The sequence below is a fragment of the Canis lupus genome, chromosome 16 (genome assembly GCF_048164855.1).
Source record: "Canis lupus baileyi chromosome 16, mCanLup2.hap1, whole genome shotgun sequence".
Lineage (NCBI taxonomy): Eukaryota > Metazoa > Chordata > Mammalia > Carnivora > Canidae > Canis > Canis lupus.
Genome location: NC_132853.1, coordinates 38836952 through 38855440, shown reverse-complemented (window position 1 = coordinate 38855440; position 18489 = coordinate 38836952). Strand labels below are relative to the sequence as shown.

Sequence of the window (18489 nt, the reverse complement as noted above, 5' to 3'; positions counted from 1 at the left end):
GGTTGCCCACTCTGCGCATTCCCGGGCCCTCCCACGGCCCAGCTGGCCTTTGTACCTGCCTCCCTGCACCAGGCCCCAACACACACACTGAGGCGCACCCTCTGACAAACACTCAGGTGGGTCCAGGTCCATACGGGGGCCCGCCTCCCTGAGGTAAGGCTTGGGAAGCCAAGGCCCAAAAAGCCATTCACTCCAGAACCTAGGCATCCCGACCCAGCTTCTGGGGCAGGGAGGGGAGATTCAGTCAATCCAGTTTAGACCCTCTGCATCCCACCCTGGCCCCCAGAGGAGAAATAAATATAGCCACCTCCATGCCTCAACTCTGCCCGTGAGGAGTGTGAGGAGTTTGACATGGAGTTTGACACCCAGCTTGGAAGCCCCGCCCCACCAAACTCACACCCCAGGGAGAGACCGAAAGGCCTACCCAACCCCATCAGAGCCTTACTATCCCTAACCCAGCACAGCCTGCAAACTCTGGTACACAGTTACTCAGCTCCCCGGGGAGGGCCTTGGGCCATGGGAGGAGGTAAAGGTCACAGAAATGGGCCAAGAGCCAGGCTAGCCAGGGAACAGGGATGGGCGAGGGCAGGGATGATGGGGGCAGGGGCAAAGAGCACAGGCCCTGCCTCATCCCTCTGGAGCCATGACCCTTGGGGAGGCATCTGAGCCCCAGCTCCCTGCACCCAGGGGTAGAGAAGACACGGTCAGAGAACTGAAACCAGCACCAAAGAAAGGGAAAACAAACTACCCACATCCAACCCCCCCATACCAGCTCCACTGCCCGTGTGCACCCTCCCTCAAGGGAGAGAAAACCACAGGCCCACACCTCCAGTAGATTGAGCCTGGTCTGGGTACTGTAGAAGGGAGGGCCCTCACTCCCCAAAGGCGCCAGGATCCCTCACCCACTGTCAGGCATCCCCAGCTGTCCCCAGACTCACACCTAGGAAAAGGCAAGAGCTGGCTGAGCCATAAAGATGGGAGAGAGAACAAGAGATCTGAAAAGTCAAATCTCAGCTCTGCCACTCTGGGTGACCTTGGGCAAGTCACTTAACCTCTCTGAGCATCTGTTTACCGGCTTGGGAGCTGCCACCCTCAGCAACTGGGGGTGTGGTTTCAGACAGTCTGGAAAGCATGTAGCACAGCCCTAGGCGCACAAGAGGTGCTGGGCAGCAAGGCCCCTCTCCACCCACCTCTCACCACACCCTGTGCCTCCCTGGCCCGTGTGTCTGCTCCCCCTTCCTGCTCCCTGAGCAGTGTGGTAGACAGGCCCCGGAGAGAGAGTTACCCACTTCCCAGGGTCTGCTTCCCCCCAGACTTGAGCAGAGGGATGTGGGTGAGGGGTATTCAGCTGTGGTGGAGGCCCAACCACAACCCTTTCCCAAATTCCCTTTCATCTTACAAACCAAAAAAAGGGAAACCTTTGGATTTGGGGAGGGGAAGAGACTGTTTCCTTTCCTAGCCCCAGAGAAGAGGAGCCAGGGGTCCCAGACCCTGCTGGGCCAGCCTCCCTTCTTCATACGCTCCCTCCTCTCAGTTCCCCAGGCTCCCCTGCCACAACAGCTTCCAAGGAACAGGAGTCAGGCGGTCCCGGAGTGGGGAGAGACCAGGACCTGGGGAGCTCAAAAGAAGGGGAGACAGGGGCTTTCCTAAGCATTCTAGACAGTCCATGAATCATAGGCAAATGGCACCCAAAGCTCAGCTCAACTTGGGTCGGGGGCAGAGGGCCACACAGAACACAAGCCCTGGTAGAAACAAAGACCTGCCCCTCTGAACCCCCTACCCTACCAGGAGCTGGCAGGGCAGGGCGGGTCATTGCCCATTTCAAACCAGAACAGTGGGCTGGAACTATTTATAAACTTTCCAGGAAAACACACACACACACACACACACACACACACACACACACACACACAAGCCACAATCCTCCCCTCCTCTAAGTTCTTCAGATCTTCAGGAGGGTTTAGAGAGTAGTGATGACACTGTTCCTCTTTCCCTCTTCACCTTTCTCCCTCCTGACAAATCTACAATCCGGCCACTCTGGTCATTTGTTCACCTTTTGCTCAGCAGGGTCCCAGCTGCAGGGAGCCAGCCAGGCCAGCCCCACTTGGAGAAAGAGATCACTATCCCCGGGCAGGGCCTGACAGGGACCACCTGGACTGTGCTGAGATTGGGACAGGTGCAGGGCACTTCTTCTCTGCCAGACACTTGGAGCCCCAGACCTGCCTCACTGGAGCTAGGACTTGGTTGAAAACCTGCCCCAAACATGTGCAGGCCCTGAGCACATCCTCAGAGGGGGCTGGGAGGGAGGCTGAAGTCTAGCACCACCCTCTAGATGCTACCACTGCCCAACTGCCTCAAGATGCAGCACTCAGTCCCAGAAGAGTGGGTGCGATGTGTCCTCCATCTGTGCCCCACCTGGCCCAAGGTTCTGCCCCAGTGACACAGGACCACCTGACACCCACGTGCCACCGGCTCAGCAGCGACTGAGCACCAAGTAGAAAGGGCAAGTGGACAAGCCCACACCCAGGACAGGCCAGGTTCTGGGAGGAGGAAATGGTGGTCTCTGAGGGCACAACGGTGCCTCTGACTCCTGTACCCTAGAGGCCCCTGGGAGACATGCTTGGGACCTCCGAAGCTCGGAGTGCCTAAGGGGCCACCCAGAACCCACGGGGTCTTCTTTTGGAACAGAGAGTAGGTGAAAGGGCAGGGGCCAGCCCAGGCCCCCAGGAGAGGGAGCACCCTACAAGGAAGGAAGAAAACAGGAAGAGGAAGAGATGAGCCTGCTGAAGCCACAGCCAGACCACAGGAGTGTGTGGACCAAACAAAGGCACCTCTGTCTGGATGGGGGACCAAAGGGGCACAGACAAAGGGGACCCCCCAGCTTGGAAACCACCGTTCTCATTCCCAGCCTGGCATGGGGCTTTCCCCACCCTCACCTTGGCAAGTGCCCCCTCACCACTCGTCTGCCCACTCCACCATGCAGGAAGCACAGCTCTCTCACAATGGGAGCACACAACAAGGGTGTGGGTGTGCGTGTGCATGCGCGCGCGCACGTGTGTGTGTGTGTGTGTGTGTACAACATTCTCCTCCCTCCTGCCCATCCCCTTAGCTCTGCCCTAAAGCTGAGACTGCCAGATTCCAAATCCTAAGGCAGATAGTCAGCAGGACACGGCACTACCAGCCCCCTCCCAGTACCCCTCCCCGGGGACCCAGACTGCAGGGAAGCTGGAAACGCCCCCCCTCCTGCCTCAGGATATCCTTTTGGCTCTGACCCCAGACTAGGCCTGAGTCAGACTGTACCCCGCCCCATACTCCCCCATCCATCGACCCCCCAGGAACTTCCTATGCTACACTGGCCTACCAGCTGGGGGTTAGAACTAGGGGGAATCTCTTCTCTTCTCCATCCCTGGCTGAAGAGGGAAACCCACAAGGGGGTGGGAAGAATGGGTCACAAAGTCTCATGGCCTTCCCCTTAGAGCACAGGGCCTGCACACTCAGGGAGAAGCTGTGTGCAGGGGGGAGGATGGTCTGCAGATCACCACCTCCCCACCGCCGGACTCACACACAACCTGCCCAGAGCCTCTTCCCACTCCAGCCTGTACCCCCAAGAAATCAGAGGAGCTCTCTGGGGAAGGTAGTTTCCATGAGAACGCAAGATGGAAGGGGGTCCCAAAGGTAAAAGGAGATAGGGAGCAGAGGTTCCACGAAGCTCTGTGATGATGCATCTTTAAGGCAGCACCACCCAGGCTGGAGGACACAGGGTCTGCAAAATCCGGTCAGACACAGTCAAGCACAGCTAGACACGGTCACACTCCCCCCAACATTTGGTCTAAGTAGGTGGCTATGACTCCTTCCCACAGACAGAAGTCTGGGGGGGCCCTGGGGCTCCGGGGCATCAGAGACCACACACACTCAGCCCGAAATAGCCCCCAAGGCAGGTCTCCCAAGTGCCCCCCCAACAACTGTGGGCCTGAGGGGGAGGGGCAGCTCCTTCCCCACAAGAACCAGGGTAGTGCCCACGGCAGCCATCTCCATGGCAACCAACAACAAACATCCCAGGAACCACAGTGGGACAGGAAGTGACAGGCACGTGACAGGAAGGCATTTTTTTCAGCGTGGGGGGGGGACGGTGATGATGATTGTTAGGGGCCCCGGAGAATCAGCTGTCCTCTAAGTTTCCTCCACTGGGCCTGGAGGGCCGGGGGCCAGCGGGAGGGGTCACCCCTCCAGTGCCAGCGCGGGATGCGAGGCTGGTGGCGGGCCTGCCGCGCCCTCCCTCCCGGCCACCGCTCACGGTCCCCCCTGCCCCCGCCCCTCCGCTTCCTGCCGTGACTAGAGATCAGAGAACTCCCCACCGCAGCTTCCCCTTCTCAAGTCTCGATTCCTGGGCTGGAGGTTTCACCGTGGGCCGAGGGACAGAAGGAAGGAGGGCTGGGGATCTGCGGTAGGACCCGGGGGACAGAGGCTCCGGGGGAGGGGCCGGGAGGGAGCCACTCCTAGGTAGGTGTGTACACACAGGCACACAGCGAGTGGGTCACAGTGACACACGGCCGGGGCACCGTGACATGCGACATGCGGAGACTGCCTGACCTCAAGCAGCTCGGGGGAGGGGAGCGGAGCCATTGGATCCAGTCCGGGCGCCCCAGTCCAGCCCTGTCCTGAGCCTCCGGGTTCATCCGAGGCAGCTCCCCGCCGCCAGACGGGCGAGATCCCAACTGTACCCAGCCCCCGCCGCCTCTCCCCTGCCTTTTGTGCTGAGGAATCCCCCCTCCCTGCTCCAAGGTGCCCGCCCAGACGAGGGCACCTTGGCGGAAGGTGGGGGGAATGGAACCTCCCTCCACCCCCCTCCCCTTCTCTGCAGATGTCCCAGACTATATTTAGCCCAAACCGGGCGGCCAGCCAGACCCAGACTCCCCACTGGTCGGGAGCTGAGCTCCCAGTTTTTATGCAATTAAAACATTAACAGAGAACCACCCCCATCCACAACCCCCATGCCCCCCAGCCCTCCCAGAGCAGCAGAGCTCAGTTAACTTAAACAAGGCCAGGCCAGCTCTGCAGCCAGTGAAGGGGGCGGGGGTGGGAGGGGGGCTGTCACTGGGCAAACAGTAATAAACTCATTCCATTGCCTATCTCCCAAGGCCCTGCCCCCACAGGCAGGATTGGGACATCATCCATGAGATCAGGTTGACACTTGGGGGGGGGACAGGCTTTCCTTGTTCCGGCCGGAAGGGAAAAGCATATCCAGTGGGGGTGGGGGGTTGCCTGGTTGCAGAAATTCCACCTGTCATTTTGTAGCCCCCTCCATGGCCGGCTCCAGTTACAGGGCTGGGGGTTGGCAACAGGTGCTGGCCAGGCTGGCAGCAGTCTAATCCCCCACCCGCTCCCCAGGCCGACAGTGGTGCCTGGAGGTCCCGGCAGGGGCTGAGCAGACAGGATGCTGGGTAAAAGAAGGAGCCATCACTGCCAGGCAGGTGGAGGTGGGGGGCAGCCCGAGGCCCTTCTGTAAGACCTGGCTCCCTGGACTCGGTGACGAGTGTCAGAGGGTCTGGAGAAGGCAGGGAAACCTGAGTTCTCCAGCACCTAGTTCATTTCCCCAGGATGCCAGGCGGGCGGGCTAGAGTGTGGGAGGTCTGCCTGCCTGCCTCTTCCTCCTCCTCCTCTCCAAATTCCAGGAACAGGCAAGGGAGGCTCCAGTTGCGGAGAGAGAGGGAGAGCAAGCAGGCGGTCCCAGCTTGGGGGGGAAGGGGGGCGGGGACTGGAGCGGCAGGCCAGATCCAGACGAGCAAGAGACACCCACACCCGAGCCAGACTGGGGACAGACACACCGACGCTGACACATTCACACACTCTGGGCCTGGTCCCTGCACGCCGCCCACCCTGCAGGGACACCCAGACACTCTCAGCCAATCCTGCCAATCCCCGGAACACTCCCTGGACACACACGGAGATCCAGGCCCTCGCCCCCACCCTCTATCCCCCTACAAACCGTGTGGGCTCTAGACAGCGCCAGAGGGTGGAGAGGGAAACAGAGGGAAGAAAGACAGCAGGCATCAGAGGAGATGTGCAGCCAAAGCCCTGGGAGCTGGGGTATCAGTTGCCACACTCCTTTCCCAAAACCCAGTAAGTCAAGACAACCCTGGTCGTCTTGCCAGGGACCCTGCCAGCTTCCCACACTCCCGAAAACCACTGCCACCAGAAAGGGGTGTGGGGCGCCGGGCAAATGGAGATGTTCATTAGTCACAGGGATAGGATTACCTTCCCCAGATGCCCACCACCCTAGATCCCAGATACTGCTCCTAAACAGACCCCCAGAAAGGCCCAAACACATCTACCCCTCAGCCCAGCCCAGGTCCCGCCCTGCCCTGCCCCAGACCATGCTGCCCAAACAAATGAGAGGGAACTGGGCACTGAGGTTTTATATTTTGGAGCAGGCCCCACCCTCATGTCACACAGTTCTGAGAACTAGAGAACCTAGAGTCTGAGCAAGAAGTAGGTTGGGGGAAAGGTCCCAGAGGACAGAGCCAGCTTCTAAGACCAAAGTATTTAGGGAAGGGAAGCTGATTAATTGGGATCTGGGTCAATGCCCCCAAAACAGACTTGAAGGGCCACTCAGACCATGTCCTCTCCCCCACACCATATGGGGTGGCAGGAACCACGTCATGGCACATGTGGGTGACTATGCCCAGCGGGGGAGGCACAGGGGTGATCAGGATGGGGCTGCCCACAGCTAGCTTCCTGCCAGGCTGCCACATGGTTGGGAGTAGGAGGTGGACCAGAGAAGTGTCCCAGAATGGTAGCAGGGGCATTTAGGGTCAAACGAAGGATGGAGATTTGGGGGTTATAGGAGAAGGTGGCCAAGATGAAGCCATTCCAAGCCATTCCAAGGGTCTTCTCAGAACTGCCGCTTCATCTGCAGTGCCCTCACTAGTCTCGTAGGGAAATTCCTGCGGTGACCATTTTGTGCACGTTCACTCACACCCTCAAAGTCCAAAGCTAAGAGCCTCAGCTCCCAGGGGCCTACTGCAGTCTGACCCTAGTGACCGTTCCTGTCTCAGGACCAACGCGGCCCAGCCTCCCAAGCAAAATGACTTCTTAGCCCCTCCCAGTGCACTAACATCTTTTCATAGCCACAACCTCCCTGACCACCCCCCTTCCTCCAGCTCCAAATACTCTTTCTCTTGTTCTTCCCCCAGACTCATCCCCACCCCCCACGGGGGAAGCCCCAAGGTGCTAAGCCACCTCCACTCCAATGTGGGGCTTCCCCGGCCCAGCCACTCCACCGAGAGCACACGGCCCTGGAGGAGAGTTTGGGGCTTGAGCCCACTTTGCAGCAAGACCTGGTGCCCTTACCGAACTACTTCCCCAGAACGACCCTGCCCTGTGACCACTGCAGCCAGGGACGCGGACAAGAGACATCCCTGAATCTCCCACCCAGGGAGCTGGAGAAGGGACAGTGGTCAGGAGCAAAAGCGAGGGGGAGTTTGCAGCAGAAGGTGGGGGAGTGTTCTCAGGAACAAGTCCCTCTAAGAACATATACATACACATGTGCACACAGCCCACAGGCAGAAGGCAATCTGGTAAAAGAAGAGGAAGCTGGCACCAGGTGAGTGGGGAGGGTACCCCACCACGCCAGCTCACGGGCATCCTATCCAAGAGAGGATGGACAGAGGCAGGGAAATATCTCCCAAGGCTGTGGGGCTTTTGCTGCCTGACTTCCAGAGGGGTTGGTCCCCATACCCAGCCTAGCACACTGGTGGCCTGCCCCCCTTCCCACCGAGCAGCCTGACAATAGGGCAGTGCCCAGAGAAGAGAGGGGGCATAGCCAAGCCGATTTTCCAGCGCCCCCCCCCTTCCACATACACATCTGGCTAGCAGCTTCCCCTCCTCGTGGGTGGCACCAAGTCCCAGGCATCCTCAGCAGAGCAAAGACAACCAGCCCATCCCGCCCTCCCCTCGCCCCAGAAAGCTTCCACAACCCCGGGGTGGCACCAGACCCCAGAGAGCTGCCTCCCCTGCCGGCTGGGCACTGACTCCCGAACCCGAGCCCGGCGGCTCCCCTCGCTCCACGGGGGACACCAGCTGAGCGGGCCCCGCCCCCCAGCCGGCGGCTCCGGTGGGGGTGGGCCTCGGGGCCGATTCTCCCCAAACCACAGGGCAGCTCAGATAACAGCAGGGAAAGGAGGGGGCTCGTCCGTTGGGCATCCGATCTCTCCCCAAACAGGTTTGAAAGTCTTTTTTGTTTTGTTTGTTTTTGAAGAGAAAGGGGAGAGGGAGTGGGAGCTCCCGGCGCCGGGACACGCGCGGAGACAGCCCCAGAGCCTCCCGGCTGCGCGCGAACCCTCGGGCGCAACCGGCGCGCACACCGGGCTCCCCCACCCCGGGCTCGGCGGCGGCGGGCTGGGAGCCCAGGAAACCCCGGGCTCCCGTCGGAAGCCGCCCGGCACCGCGTCGCCGCCCGCCGCTCCCGTCCGGGGCAGGCCGCGGGGCCCCGATGCCCGCGGGAGCCGGGGGCTCTCCGAAATCCCCGGGGCAGAGGTTACCTCGCAGCGGGAGGAAGCAGTCCGTCCGGGGCGCCCGCGGGCTCGGCGTCTGCCCTGACCCTGCGCCTCGGGGCTGCTAAGCGTCAGGGGCGCGGGGTCCCGGGAGAGGAGCCGTCTGGGGGGCCGCGGCTCAGGGGCGCGGGGCGAAGGCAGCGGCCATGGCGAGTCACGTGCGGAGGCTGAAACTTTACCCGGAGCCCCAGACTGGGGGGGGGGGGCGGAGGGTACCGAGCGGGAGGGGAGGCCCTCTCCCCCCCGACCCGCCTCCGCCCGCCCACTGACCTATCACCAGCCAGGGGCGGGCCCTCAGGATCACGCCCCCCCTCCTTAGCCGACCCGGGGAAGGGCGAGTCTTAAAGGAGACGTGCCCAACGGAGGGCTGGACCGTGGGAATCCGGGAGAATTCCCTCCCTCTGCCCCAAAAGGAGAGATTCGGAGCGAGGAGGAGGAGAAGTTCTGCGCAAAGAATGGGACGAGGGCTCCGTAGAGAAAGGACAGCAGCCTGTGGTACGGCGCTGCTTTGCCCCCAACCACACCCACACTGGCAGGGGCACGGATCACACACACACGCCCCACACACCTTCACCGGGGAAGAGGGCGTGATGTGGAAGTGAATACAGGGACTCTGGCCCTAGCCTTCAGGCCCCTGACTCCTACACTTATAATCCTCCAGGGGTCAATCGGACCTGAGAGCTGTGCGACCTTGAATTAAGTCGCTTCCTTTCTCTGAATCTTAATTTTCTCATCTGCAAAAAAAAAAAAAAAAAAAAAAAAAAAGGAAGTGCAAGAGTAGGGAGACCTCCCTCGAGTAATGACTCTTCTGCTCTTCCTCCAAACACCTCTTCAGCTCGAGCGGGTCGGAGGAAGTCGGGCCCAGCCCAACCCGTCACGGCGTCCCCTCGCCAAGCCCCCTTTCCCTCCAAAGGGCAGTGGCCCTTGGATCTCCCAAGAGGCTAGCAGGGGGCGCTCAGGAGCACCCGTCCATGCTTGAGGGCTCTCGGACCCCCGCTGCTCTCTCCTGGCCCAGGCTGGAGGAGCCAGGAAAGCTCACGTTCTGGTTCTAGCGAGGGGGGTGGGGGGTCAGATCTGAACCACTGTGCATCTGCAGAGACCCCAGTCCCCCAACACAGCCACAGGCCGCTCCGTTTGGACGGCTCCCGTCCCCACCTCTAGCAGCCTACTGGGGGATGAAAGAACAATCACAGAGGAACAACACTCCCCCCCCCCCGCCCCCCGCGCCCCGTCAGAGAAGTGGCCACAAGTGCCCCCACAGGACTTCCCACTGGAAGGGGAAGTGTCACACTCCCAGGCCTCCACCCCAGCGAGGAAGAGACTCTCAGCCTGACCGGGCTGGCCGAGCCCTCCAAGCCACCGGCCCGACAGGCCCCCCGCTTTACAGACTAGGAATTGGAGGTCGGGAGCGGACACGGGGTTCTGTCCCCCATGGCCCTGGCTTCCCAGCGGGGTGGAGGGCCGAGGGATCTGATTGCCTCCCTCCAGCTTTACGTGCCCCACGCCACCCAGCCCTGCGAAGGCGAAGGTAGGACAGGCCGGTCGGCGGGACCGCGGCCCTGAGGTCCGCGACTGGGACTGGGGAAGGGTGCTCGGGCCGCGCTTCCCGGGCCCCTTCCCGCCCTCCAGGCCCCGCTGTCTCTCGCTCTCGTCTGGATTTCCGTCCACCGGTGCGAACCGCCCGCCCAGCCCCTCCCGTCCTGTCCCGTCCAGATCCATCCGCAAACATGCGCTCAGCGGGCAGGAATGCGCCAATGGCTCCCAGATGTGGACTCCGACGCTTAACCCCTTCTCCCCCAGCGCTCCCCCCACCCCCGGGCCTTGCAACCTGGGTCTAACCGGCAGCAGGGGGCGTCACCCCGGTGAGAGACCAGCCTGGGGTGGGGGCTCTGCGCCAGGCACCCCTCGCCGGCACAGGTTCTTCCTGCCCCAGATTCTACCGGTATCCCCTCCAGCTAAGGCTAAAGGGGAAAGACCTTGAACACAAAAATGCAAGTATGCACAAACACAGGTACGCTGCCTCCCATCAAGGGCGGCCTTCGCATATACCTGCCAGCACATAGGGTCATGCACGCTGGCGCATATCGAGATTCAGATGTGTAAATGCATACACAGGGCACCCGTATATGCACACCCGTGTGCATGTTCACAGCACACAGGTGTGCACCCCCACGTGCACACACAGGGCACACATGTATCCACACCCTTGAGTAGAATCCAGCAAGCTCACGTAAGACACACAAGGTCATGGAGCAGAGTGTGGGGCACACTCCCAAACAGACCTAGCAGTAGGCCCATGTGCAGATGAAGGATGAGATTCATACACCCACACACCCATTCCCCACAGGGGGCCAGACACTCATACACCCCTATGTATAAGCACACAGCCCACAAGGCCTCTGGGGTACGTCCTCCCTGCTCAGGGCATCCAGTCCCACAGGGCTAGTGTCTGGCCCCACCTAGACTTGACTCCAGGAAACCGGAGAGGTCCCCATGGGAGGCCAGGACTCTTCAGTCTGCAACAGCTGAACTCCAGCTATGCTGGACCCACAGCAGGGTTCCCATCCCCCAACCTGCAGAGACCCTCACTCAGAAGGGAGAAAAGTGCAGGAGGCAGCAGGAGACTGGTACATGGAGAAGAGCCACAGGCCCAGGGGCTCCTTGCTCTTTAGGAAAGACACTCTTGGGGCCCGCCCTTGCCCTGTTGCACAAAAAAGGCACTGGGCTGGGGAAGGAGCCTGAGCCACTGTTTTCCCAAGGCAGGGATCCCTCTCCAAACTAGGCGGAACCCAAGAGAGCCCCCAGCAGCCAAAGGAGATACAAAATAGCCCTGAGAGCCCCCAGGAGGGCCCACGCTTCCAGCAAAACAAGGCCTCCCTCTCACAGCCTGTGGGCAGCTCCTACCCAATAGCACCACTGGTAGTGTGGGGAGCAGATGGGAAGCTTTGCCCTCCAGGACCACCTGGATGAAGGCAGGGTGGGAGATGTGTGCTGGAACCTGCCCAACCCCTGACTCCTCTTCCCCTCCTGCATCCCAGAGGGAGCTCCTCCCACAAGCACACTAGGCCCCATTCCATCTGATGAACACAGTCCCTGAAGGGTCATCTGGGGCAGGGATCCTGCTGCCACTGTGCAGATGAGGAGACTGAGGTGCAGAAAGGAAACTGCCTTGCCCAAGGTCACGCAACTTGCCAGAAGAAGCGGCGGCAGAACTAAGATTCTGGCCCACAGTCTCCTCAACTGCCCCCCCTTCACCCCGAACCAAACACTGACTCACAGTACCCCGCTGCCTCCTGCTTCATCCTTTACCCCCTCCACAGAGCCCATGGGACAAACACCATCCTTGCACGGTGCTGCAGGGTTGTGGGTGGGGCCAGGACACACCAGAGGCAGATCAGAGAAGGCACCGGGGGCTACACACACGGTCCCCCCCAACCCCACCCCAAGCATGGTGCCCACCTGCCCAGCAGGCACAGCCGGGTGACTCAGCTGCATCCGGGGGAGATGCCAGGGCAGTGACTCACCTACCGAGAAGAGCTGAGCCTGGCATCTTGCCAGCCCCAGGACAGAAGTGACTTAGTCACCAAGACTGAGATGCCCAGCAGGCACAGCCCAGGCACTGGGGACAGGGGTAGGCTGTGTCTGTCCTCCATGGTTACATGCGCCCCCTGGCGAAGAACAGGCATCCTAGGGCAAGCTGTGGCTGTCCCGCCCCAACCCCTCATCGCTGCCCACCCTGGCTCGCCAAGTCCTGTTCCAGTGCAGACAAGTTTTGTGAGACCCCTAGCCTGCCCTGCCCCACCCCGCCCCCTGCCCCCTGCCCATCACTCACCACCCACTTCCCCACCAGCCCCACCTCCTCCTGCCACCCAAGTCGTACCCTGGCTGCGCGGCTCCTTTAACATGTCCTGGCAGCACCTCCTGCCCCCACAGCCCCTCTCCACCCCCGGCGCACACACATGCACTCACACACACTCCTGCCAGCCCTGCTCCTGCCAGCAGCTGCTGAAGCTGTTGAACAGTTGAACAGGAGGGGAATCAGGAGGGTGGGGTGCAGGGATTGGGTTACCAGAGGCTGATGGGGTGGGCTGTCACCCAATCCCTCCCCAGCTAGTCCTCCCTGGGCACCGTCTCCCTCACCCACCTGCTTCCCCTCACCTCTGGCTGGCAGCCTACTGTCCTTTAAACCCCTCCACCCCCACTCCACCCAACCTAGAAAATAAATGTTCAAGAGCATTTGTCATGTAAGACCAGCCCAGTATAGGAGAGAAAGAGAATGAGAGGGACAGAGACAGAGACGGACAGAAAGAGTGATTCCTGCGCTCAGCGCTCCAGCTGCAACCACTAGGTGTGTATATCTCTTCCTCCGTGGAGCTGGAAAGGGACTGAGTAACTCGCCAAGTCCCCGGAGAGTTGGGGGGGGGGCCCAAGGGGAGTCGACAGGCTGAACAACCTCAATCCATTTGCACTATTGATTTCTCACACACTGCAGCAGGCCTGATGGGGGGGCATGATAAATCAGCCCCCCAGAGACCTAGAGACTGAGTGGAGAGAGGGGGATGGGCTCCTGTGCCACAATTTGTGGCGCATTGTGCCGGGCTTGGTGGGGAGGGGGTGGCAACAGAGGAATAGGAGCAGTGGCAGGAGGCAGGGTGGAGGAGGGCACATTGGATTCAAGCCCACCTGGAACACCTCCTTCAGGTTGGATCCAATGCTGATTGGAAGAAGGAAGTGGGGCGGGACAGAAGCACCCCATTTGGCTCCAAACGCAGGGCCCTGAACAACTCCAGGCGGCGCTACTCACAGCATAGTCTTTGTGCAGTACGGCAGGCCCCAGGGATGAGGCTGAGGCGGGAGGCTGAATTCTCAGGGACCATGATCCTCCCAAAGTTCAACCAGCTGCCCCTGCCCCCCAGGCCTTGGGAGGAGGGTTCACTTGTGTCTGGAAGCCTGTGGTAATCCACCCACTCTTCTGCCTGCTTCCCTCCTTTGTCGGTGGCATTGGCAAACAACCAGAAAGACCTAGGCACCTAGGCGGGGGCAGGATGGGGGCTCTGGAGAGCCTGCAAGACTATATCCTAGTCGTTGGTCTGTCCTCAGCTCATCCCAGGACTGTGGACAAATCCAGGCCCTCTCTGGGTCTCTAAGATGGAATGAGACCTGTTGCCCCTTCCCTAAGGCGTCTCCAAGCCCAGGCTCATCAGCCTCTGAGCCTGTTGGAAGAGGCCCAGCACCTCGATTCACACCAGTGGCCACAGGCCACCTAAACAAACCCCAACCCTGACCTCCTTCCAGCCTGGACACAGGCTCTCTCCACATGATGGAGATTTATAAACAAACCAAGCTGGGGTTTACCGGAGACCCTGCATAAACAAGCAGAGAGGGAAGCAGACCAGGTCCTCCTTTTTGCAGTAGGGCAGGGAGTCACAACCCACCAGATGCACCGAGGGACCCTGATGAGAGAAACTTGGTACGAGGGGTCTGGGATGGGACCGATGCAGCCCGATGACTGGTTGGGTGTCTTAGAGCAAGTGACATTCTCCCCACCCCCGTCCAAGGAGGCCTGTTTGCCCCTCTGTAAGGGTGAGGGATTGCCTAGGTGGTCTCACAAGCCCCTTCCAGTTCTAAGTCTAGAACAGAGAGCCCTGAGGGGTCCCCAGGGTTCCCACGCCCCACCCCACCCCACCCATCTACCTGGGTCAGGACCCTGTGTGCAAGGCCCTGCCCTAGCCCCAACGCACCTCTCCACCCTATCTGCTGCCCCTCTGGCTCTTCCTCACTCCTCCGCCTGCCTGCTTACCCTCACCTTGCCCAGCCCCTCTGCTGCCCCGTGCTTTTCTGCACGTCCCTCCTGCCAGGGGACAGACCAACTAAAAATAGTCCCTGCAGCCTTTCTCGCCCACAGCTGCCCAAAGAGCAGGAAACGAGGGGGGCAGGGAGGCCCGTGTCCTGCTCTCCCCCACAAACTCCCAGCTCCAAACCAAGTCCAGCGCTCCAGCCTGGGGCTGGTGCCAACTTGGCCATCTCAGGGGCATCCCACACCCCTTCCCAAGGGGGACGCCTGCCCATAAGTGCCTACAATCCTAGAGCTGTCCCTGCCCTCCAAGAGGAGGAGAGAGGAGGCAAGCAGTCTAGAGGGAAACCTTCCCAATTTCTGACAAATCAGTGCCAACCACATTGTGGGCACCGAGAGGGCAGGGCCTGGCTCCACTGACTGGTCTTTTGAGGGCAGAGGGAATTGGCATGGGGAAGTTTGTGCTGGTTTCCTTCATCCTGGCCCAGCTGGAGAGAAGACGGAATAGTGCCCCAGCCTCAATTATGCTAATCCCCTGCTCCCCCAAATGTGGGGGTATGGACATAGAGGTTTCAATGGCCACCCCCAGATACCATGGGAAAAAAAGCTAAAAAGGATAGCAGTAGATCCTGGCTGCCCACATGTAAAGATGGAAGCCTGGAGGCGAGAACAGGCCATGCCTGCCAGGCAGGGCATGTGCTGCCCCCAAGCTGAGTCAGAGGCTAGAAGGGAGGAGTCGGGGGACTGTGGTGCCCCCACCCCTATCCCACCTGGGATTCTTGACACCTCCCAGCCCAGGGAGAATGCCCTCCCCACACAGGGAGGCAGGAAACCAGCTTAGCGACTCTCTGGAGGCCTGCAGAGCAACCCTGCACCAGAGTCAGGCGGGAAACCCAGGAGTCCTGGCGCCCAGCCCAGAGAGTGAGTGAGAGAAATACCTTCCAGGGGAGGAAACAACCCAGAGTGAGGCAGACACATGCTGCCCCCAGCAGCTCCCAGATGTGACCCACAGGGGGGAACTGGCCAAAGGGGCTGGATGGGGAAAGTGCACATATTTCCCAACAAGAAGAGAGAAGAAAGAGGGGCCATGGGGATGGTGGGAGGAAAGGCAGGGCAAGCCTGGCTCTCACCTGCTGTCCTCTCCTCCAGGTCAGTCAGAGATGGTGACATTAAGGCCACCAAAGATCAAAGAAGTCCTGGGGTCCTGGGCAGGTCTCTCCCTCCCCAGGTCTTCATTCCTAGCTTCCTCTGGCACCCCTTCCCCGGGGCCAAGCCAAGTCAGGAGTCCGCAGGCCCACGGTGGTGCCTGGGAGGCCTGGACAGTGCCAGGGGCAGCCCTCATACCATCCTCCCACTGGCTTACCCCCCACCCCCCGCCTGCTCTCAGCCGTCACACAGATCTCAGCTGTCCAATCCGATTAGGGCCCCTGTCCAGTGAGCCGGACAAGGAGGCCACTGGGCAGGGGAGAGACAGGGACAAGGACGCTGAGCAGGAATGGCAGAAGGAAGGTGGAGAAGGTGTGGAGCCCCAGAGGAAGAAAAGCCTGGTGGAGAGATCTGTCCTCTCTGACCACAGGCTCTCTGGCCACAGCTACCACCTGCATTAGGGTAATTCCACAGCCCTGGGGGCAATGGCCTGCCTGGTTCTGCCATCCCGCAGATGGGCAAGGATGGGGGTGGGGGAGCCAAGGCAGAGAGGGTGACCTAGATTTAGGAAGAGAATCCTGTCTGAGAACCCCCATCCCCCACCCCAGCCATAACTACTATTTGCACCAGGCTGCCCAGCACACTATCCTCTGGGGTCTTTATAGAGGTGTCCCTCTCAAGCGAGTGGGGCTTGCTACCGATAGCCATTTTTTACAAATGAAGAAACTAAGTCGGCTGTCTTCCTGGTGTTGGCCTCACTGAAATAAATGCTCCTGTCTCACCAAAACAACAATAAAAAAAAAAAAAAAGAAGAAGAAGAAGAAAAGAAAGAAACTGAGCCTTCAGTATAAATGCATAGACATGCTCACACTCAGAATCTCTGCTTCCTGAGTCTAGAGCAGAACTAAGTCTGAAGTCACTCCATTATCCACCCTTTCCTCCAAAACCAAACCTTCCGGGAGCCAGGGAGTCACGGAGAAATGCAAAGCATACCCCACACCTCGATAGAGTTACCAGATGGGGACACGCCACCCACTCCACCCCACAGAGAGCTACAGGGCTTCCCCCAAAGTGTGACCAGCCTTTCCTATCATTCTTCCCCAGTCGGCTACGCTCAGAGGCAGTACACACACACATTCACAGTTACTCAGACAAGTCATACATCCCTCCTGCAAACCCACTAAGCCAGAATGAGATGCCCTAGATCTTCAGAGAGCAGGCTTTGTCAGCCCCCAACTAGAGGGAAAAATAAGCCACTGTAAACAGTAGGTGCCATTCAGCCCTTTCCCAGGGAGCCTGTAGGAGGGGAGAAGCCTGGGGGTAACACCAGGAGCCTGAGGCTCTGAAAGCCGAGAAACCCAGGGAGCTGGCATGGCTGGGTGGCCTCCCTGATCTGGTCCACACCCCCTTCCCCAGCCATCTGGGCTGAGTCTGTGCTGGCCTGGGCCACACTCTGGGATCTCTCCCTGTCGTCGATGCACACAGCCACCTTTATCAGAAGCTTATAGATCTTAAAACCACAAGGTCTACACACACACACACACACACACACACACACACACACACACACGGGGGTGGGGGGGTGTTTCTTGCAATAGGTGCCAAGGTGTTGGCAGAGATGGGGGCTCCAAGCTGAAAGAACTTTCCCTAGAGGAACAGGTCACCAAAACGCACTCACAACCTCCACTACCCTCCAGCAAAGCCTTTAGCACCCAAGTGTGAGATGAGCCCGGAAAGGGGCATCGGGTCCCCTAGAAGGTGAGTAGGGAGCTGGGGGATGCCCAAGTCCCAAGCTCTTGGGGCGGGGAGGCCGGGAGGAAGCCGGAGAGAAATCCCCCGGAGGCTCCCGTCCCTCTCCCGCTCCCTCCGCTATCCGCCCGTCACCGCCAATTCTCCCGTCGAGGTGAGGTGGGGGAAGGGGGATTAAGCAATACTGCAAAGGAGGGTGCAAGGGCGTGGGGCCTGGGCAGACCTCCCCCTTCCACTTTCCATTCTTAGCCTGAGATCGGGCAGCGCCGAGACGGGGGGGCGGGGGGGCAGCGCAGGAAGGGCGCTGTAGGGTGCGAGGGCTCCGAGCTCTCAGACACCCCACTGTTCCCAGGCTCCCACCTCCCAGGACCACAGTGAGCAGTGGGGGAGGAGGGATGGGGAAAGCCTGAACTGGCGAGAGGGAAACGACCCCATCAGCAGCTGGGAAGCCCGGCGGAAGGCGGCCGAGGGGGAATTGGGAAGGGGTGCGCACGGTCCTACCTGCTCAGGTGCGTGCTGGCAGGGGGGCGATGGGGTTCCCAGGAGAACCGGGGAAGCCCTCTCAGCTCGATTCAGGATTCCCCCCTGCTTCTGGGTTAGGCTGCTGCAAGAGGCTCGGGTTCCCGTTGGGTCCTAAAGCCCACTCTCCAAACAGGAGGCTCTCCCGCCCTCTTCCCCCAGCCCTGCCTGGGTCAGCGGGTGCAGAGCTGACTGATGGGGCTGAAGGAACTCACTGGGAGAAAGGCGGCGATCTGAGTCATGGGCTGGGGACCGGAACAGTGCTCAGTCTCAAATGCACAGCACAGGCATAAGGGTAGGATAATATTTGACAAGAGGAAAAAGACATGTCTTCCTGCCTGTCCCCAGCAGATGATTTGGGCTTTGATGCTGAAGATGGGGGTTAAGATTTCCTTCCTTATCACTCCTGCTAAGCCACTGAGCCATTGAGAATTTGGGGATAGAGGCATTCACCCCATGACCCTCATAGGGCACGTCCAGGGACCCCTCCCCACTATTCCCAAATACCTAGGAGGCCCCCAGGGGAGGAGGGGGCGATCCCCACACCACCCTGTGCCGCGGAAGTAACAGGGTGGCAGTTGGAAGCTGATAGAGTTTCATACCCCGGTGGCAGCGCCAGTTGTGTGTACCCGGGGGTGTGTCAAAGTGGGCAGACATGTACATACAGGTGAGAGCGTGAGCAAGTGGGGCTGGGGGACTTTGGGTTACAACCCTCACCAGAAATGGCAA

General features: G+C 60.2%; 1 protein-coding gene across 2 annotated transcripts in view; it reads right to left on the bottom strand.

The window, feature by feature from the left end:
• The window catches only part of RARA (retinoic acid receptor alpha), a 44416-nt gene extending 26519 nt beyond the window's left edge, over nucleotides 1-17897 (bottom strand). The window contains exon 1 of one of the 2 annotated variants that reach the window (XM_072780460.1): nucleotides 17743-17897. The gene's annotated coding sequence lies outside the window, so the exon portion shown is untranslated. Of the gene's footprint in view, nucleotides 1-8540; nucleotides 8742-17742 lie in introns of those variants that run through there. The other variant, XM_072780459.1, reaches the window with a different exon arrangement.
• Nucleotides 17898-18489: the final 592 nt, after the last annotated feature.